Consider the following 6,000-nt stretch of genomic DNA (forward strand, 5'->3'; position numbering starts at 1 on the left):
TAACATCAAAGAATGAACATGAGATAATGAGTGTCTGGTTGAAGATTGAGTCTCATCTTGAGGCGATGCATAGTTGGGAACCTGATGCTGTATTTCCCTGTCTGGGAGGAACTCTGAAAATACACACTGTAGGCTCAAGCCCCAGGCTGCCTGTTCCTGACCATACATGCCACCACTGGAGACCAGAGCTCTGACTCACATTGACCCAGGTTCTATTAGTGCCTCCCCGCCAATCTGGACCCAAGTGCCTTGTTGGGCTTAGGTGGAGTAGGGGAAGGGGAATTCTGTAGTCAGCCATTCAGTCTCCACGTGGCCTATTCTGCCATCCCACCATGGCTTTCCAGGACCATCCACAGTTACTAAGAAGAGTCTCTATTCTAAAGTGACCCAAAAGCAGAGATTCGTGTCTCTTTCTTTCCAAAGCTCAGTGATAGTATGGGTTTTAAGCCAGGGGACCCCATCATTAGGAAGTGACCCTTTCTGTCATATCTGCCTAAGTTCTGTCTCTTTCCACAGAAGCCCCCTCTGCTGTGCCTTTCTCCTGAGCCTTCTCCTTCCTTCTCAGCCCACAGAGACCCCATGCAGCAAGCTGCATGGGCAGCCACTAGAGACATTGTCTGAGGTCAGCAATAGTATTATATCTCATAGCCTCTAAAGCAGGTAGCCTTAGACACAAGGGCAGAGCATGGGCTGTTTTGCCTCCCACTGGCTCTTGGCTTCTTTCTGCCAGCCCCCTTCCCTTTCACCCCACTCTTAGGAAGGAGTCTGAAGTCCTCTGGCTTCTACCAGGGAAACCTTTAGTCATGCTTCAGCCCTTCCAGCTGCATCAGACCCGTAGACGTGTTTCATATTAGCAGCAGACTCTTTGAACACTAGCAACTTGTCTGAGAAGTATAACTCACATGGAACCTTGCAATGACGACTAATTTCCTATCATTATGATGTTGATGGAAAAGAACTAGCCCTGCCTTCAGCAAGTTAAAAATTGCGCCTCTCTTTCCCCTTCTTTCTCCTAAAAGATAAGCCTCCCCTGTGCCAAGGCAAGGACCAGTGGATGGAAGAAAGAGAAGAGAAGATAATTTTGCCCACTGGTCCTTAAGGACCAATTAAGAGGCTCCGACTTACAACAGACACCAATCTCCTGGGAGCTGAGCATCTTCCAGGGTCAGGCTGCCAAAGGTAAAGAACTTCAGCATCTTGACTCACTTTGTACAGATCAGGGTGACTTAGGCAGGCAAGGAAACTGAACTGTATGAAGGAGGTTGTAAGGATGGGGAGGATGTAAGTGGGATTCCCATCCAAGTTGAGACCCTCTAGGGGCATCAATTGCCAAGACAAGGATAGATGGATCCTGCTCTCTGCAGGCTTCTCTGTACTTTCTTCTCTCTGAGGTGCCTGGCTGCATGTGGTCAGAGTCTCTGCTCTGGTGCCCTCAGAAGGCCAACCTGATAAGTCCTTGTCCTGGATTTGTACAAGGGAGAAAATGATCCCAATAGGAGATTTGAACCACCAGGATTGTTTCTTTAGCAAGAGATGTATGCATGTGCATGGGCTTAAAAAAGGGGGGTCGTGGAGTGTCCTGGTTAGGGTTTCTATTGTTGTGACCAAACACCATGGCCAGAAAGCAAGTTTGGGGAGGAAAGGGTTTATTTGGTTTACACTTTCATATCGCTATTCATCACTGAAGGACGTCAGGACACAAACTCAAGCAGGGATGGAACATGGAGGTAGAGCTGATGGTCCACAAAGAATGCTACTTACTGGCTTGCTCATCATAGCTTGCTCAGCTTGCTTTCTTATAGAACCCAGGGCCACCAGTCCAAGTGTGATACTACCTACAATGGACTGGATCTCATAGACACATTTCCTCAACTGAGGCTCCTTCCTCTCTGATGACTCCAGCTTGTATCAAGTTGACACACAAAACCAGTCAATACAGGGGAGAGGTCAGGATGAGTAGAGAAAGAGATGAAGATATAAGGAAGCCCTTCAGAGGGACTGGAAGCGTCAAAGACAGTGGATGCTGGGGAAGACAGAGGGCTCACAACAATGATCCACAGCAGGGGGATGGCTGCCATGCTGTCCTGATTTGTACCCCAGCTTCCCCTTTACTGCTTTTGCCCTGGCTCAGGAGCAGTGGGGATGCAGGTTCTAAAGCTACTTGTTAGAGGACTAAGAGAGCTAGGTCATAAACAACCAGGAGCTCTGACTTCCCAGAGAAATTTGTCCAGGTCAAGCAGCAGGTTCCAGGCACTGTGTGAGCCATGGATGTACCCTACAGAGAAGACAGAGACTATGGGGGTGGGGTGGGGTGGGATGGGGTGGATGACTAAAGATATAATAAAATGAAAATTTCCCTGAGCTGAAGGTAATCAGTTAACTTCAAAATCAAGAGGATTCTAAGGGCTGGGGAAAAGAAAGACGAAAGCAAAGCAAGCATCAGGTCCCAAATTATACCAGTTCTGAACCCCAAAGAGAAGGCTTAGTGGTTAAGAGCATTTTCCAGAGGACCCAGGTTCGATTCTCAGAACTCACATGACGGCTCACAATTGGCTGTAACTCCAGTTCCAGGAAACCCAACACACATGGTAAAACACCAATGTACATAAAATATATTTAAAAAACAAAAAGAATGATGCCCACGGTTCCCACGGATATTCAAAGCAGGAAATAAGATGAGGGAGCATCATCATGACGACCTAAGGGGCAGAACTGAGTGACAGAGCATCTGCCCAGTGTGAAAAGTCCTGCATTTGATTCTTAGCATAGTAAACAAAAAAGACCTGAGAGGAAAATTCTAAGCTTAGTCAAACTGTCAACCAAGGGTGTAGACGAAGTCAGTACTGGCTGTGTGAGAACTCACCCTAATTTCCTTTCAGCAATAAAAAAAAAACAAAAAACAAAAACAAAAAGACATACTAGAGGTGATATTCCAGCGAAACCAACAGTTCTGCATATTATAACATATCAGGAAAGGACAGTATTTGCACAAGAAGGAGCACTCAGCATGACTCTGCTGAAGGGGGAAATCCAGAGGGACAAGGAGGGTGTTATTACACTACTGTTCTTGACCCTGGGGATCTGTCTCCTTCATGCAGTCAAAACACACAACCAGATTATGTGGCTGAGTGGCATTTCCATGTCCACACTGGGTTCAATCCTTCCAATATAATGCAGTCCTTTTGTTTTGTTTTGTTTTGTTTGTTTTTTGAGGCAGGGTTTTTCTGTGTGCCCTGGCCATCCTGGAACTTGCTCTGTAGACCAGGCTGGCCTTGAGCTCAGAGTCACCTGTCTCCCGAGTGTTGGGATTAAAGGTGGGCACCACCGCTGCCCAGCACAATTCAGAATCTGGAAGTAACTACACTTATGCAACAGAATGCAAATCTTCTAAGTCTTAAGGTAAAGAATGTAGAAAATATACTATCATTAAACTATGTACACACTGTATGAAACAGTATATAATATATTTTTTATATAGTGCTAGATGTTGCACTGTTAAATACAGTATTTTCTTTTTCCTTTTGGTTTTTCAAATCAAGGTTTCTCTGTGTAGCCCTGGCTGTTCTGGAACTCACTCTTGTAGATCAGGCTGTCCTGGAACTCAGAGATTTGCCTGCCTCTGCCTCCTGAGTTTTGGGATTAAATGCGTGTGCCACTACATTTTCATTTTTGAACCAGGGCCTCCTTATGTAGCCTAGGCTGGCCTTGAACTCTTGGCCTTTCCTTAGTCTCCCAATAGCTGGGATTATAAGCATGTTCTACCATGCTTAGATAAATTTTATGTATATATCTATATATTATGTATATATCCTATAATAAATATTATTGTACACAGCATTTAAAGCATTATATTTTGGGCTGGAAAGATGGTTAACAACATTTATTGCTCTTGTAGAGGACCTGGATTCAGTTCCCAGTATATATAGGATAGCTCACAACCATCCATAACTCTATTTTCAAGGGATCCAATTCTCTGAAAGCACCAGACAGGCATGTGGTACACATGCATACATGCAAGCAAAACAATCACACATATAAAATGTAAAATAAATGAGTCTAAAACATTTTAAAGCTTTATATTTTATGGACCATAATAGTGTTTAGAATCATAACATAGAGTATATAGTTGCCATAGCTATTCATTGCAAAATTAAAAATATAGTGAAGAAATGCCATCAAGGTGAAAGAGAAAGGCCAAGCATTGTGGAGTATGCCTCCCTGGAATATATTACTCAGTGGGCAGAAGGAAGAGAAATGCTGTATGTTCAAGATTAGTCTGATCTACAATAGTGAGTTCCAGTCCAGCAAGAAGCTACAGTGAGAAACTGCATCAAAATCACAAAAATTAAAAGGAAAACAGAAATAAAAAAGAGGAAAGAGAAAAGAGGTTTGAACTTAGACATATATATATATATATATATATATATATATATATACATACACACACACACACACACATATATATATATATATATATATATATTCTGGAGTAGCACATATGATAGAAAATGCTACATATTATATGGTATAATACATAGAATATGTTATATACTAAATAACATATGTAGTGTCATTCAGGATTATGCATAATTGCATTATATATAATACTTATATATTATTTGTAAATATTTTACACTGTTAAGATTTAAATTTATATGGATACAAGTATTACTATATATTATACACTATATACTAAAAAATACTATCAAATATAGGATTATAATTGTTGTTGTTGCAATTATTATTGTTTTAAGACAGGGCTACTATGTAGCCCTGGCTAGCTTCAAGTTGGCAATCCCCCTGCCTTGGTCTCTCCAGTGCTGGGACTGCTGGTGTGTGAGACCATGACTTGCAGAAACTGTGAGCTCTTTCTTGACTGCAAGTGTTAGCTCAGACTCACCTAAGTGAAGCTGCCTGGAAGATTAATAGCATCCACACAGAGATTGGGTGGAGGAGAGCTGAGGGAAGGCCTCTTAGAGAGCTTCTGGCTCACTAACTTTGTTCATAGACAATAGACTTACGTGGGGCCCAGAGGCGGAAGAAGTGCCTAGGAAAGAGAGCTGCCCATAATGAGGCAAAACACCTAGCAAACAGTGGAAAACTAGACTAGGAGCCTGAAGCTGAGCTCTTAGAGAACTTTCATGAGGGAAAAGAATTTAGAACTGCTAGCTGGACTTTGGAGAAGTAGGTAGAGGGATGGACTTTGAAGATGCCTAGAGAAGGCCAGACTTAGATCACTTAGATCACTTAGATCCCATGATGGCTCAAAAGAAACAGATTCAGTGTAGGCAGAAGGTACCTTGGAGCTGCTAGAGAGTGCCTTTGACAAGAGGTGACATTCTCCCATGCACCAGAACTGTGTGAGGTCATTGCCACGAAAGTCCTAAGACAGACTTCTGCTCCAGTTACATAGACAGTGATGACCTGGGTCTGTATCTGTAGCCCCAGCATTTGGGAGGATGGGGAAGGAGATGGAGGCTAGCCTGAGAGGCTTTCTAAAAACCTCTTAGGAAAAAAAAAAAAAGAAAGAAAAGGAGGAAGGGAGAAAAGGAGGGATTGGGGAAGAAAGGGAGAGGGTAACAAGGGGCAATGGTGATAAAAGGCCCAAGGTCTAGAGCTTGCCCAAGTACTGTAGCCAACAAATAGCCCAGCTAGGAACTGAACCTTTATTGGGTCAATTTATTTATTTATTTATTCGAGACAGGGTTTCTCTGTAGCTTTCAAGGCTGTCCTGGAACTAGCTGTTGTATACCAGAGTGGTCTCAAACTCACAGAAATCCACCTGCCTCAGTCTCCCGAGTGCTGGGATTAAAGGCGTAAACCACCACCGCCCAATCAATTTATTTATTTTTTATTTATATTTATTTATTTATTGTTTTTTTGAGACATGGTTTCTCTGTGTAACAGTCCTGGTTGTCCTTTAACTCACTTTGTACACCAGGGTGGCCTTGAACTCACTGAGATCCACTTGCCTCTACCTCCCTAGTGCTGGGATTAAAG

The sequence above is a fragment of the Cricetulus griseus genome, chromosome 4 (assembly GCF_003668045.3).
Source record: "Cricetulus griseus strain 17A/GY chromosome 4, alternate assembly CriGri-PICRH-1.0, whole genome shotgun sequence".
In the NCBI taxonomy this organism is placed as follows: domain Eukaryota; kingdom Metazoa; phylum Chordata; class Mammalia; order Rodentia; family Cricetidae; genus Cricetulus; species Cricetulus griseus.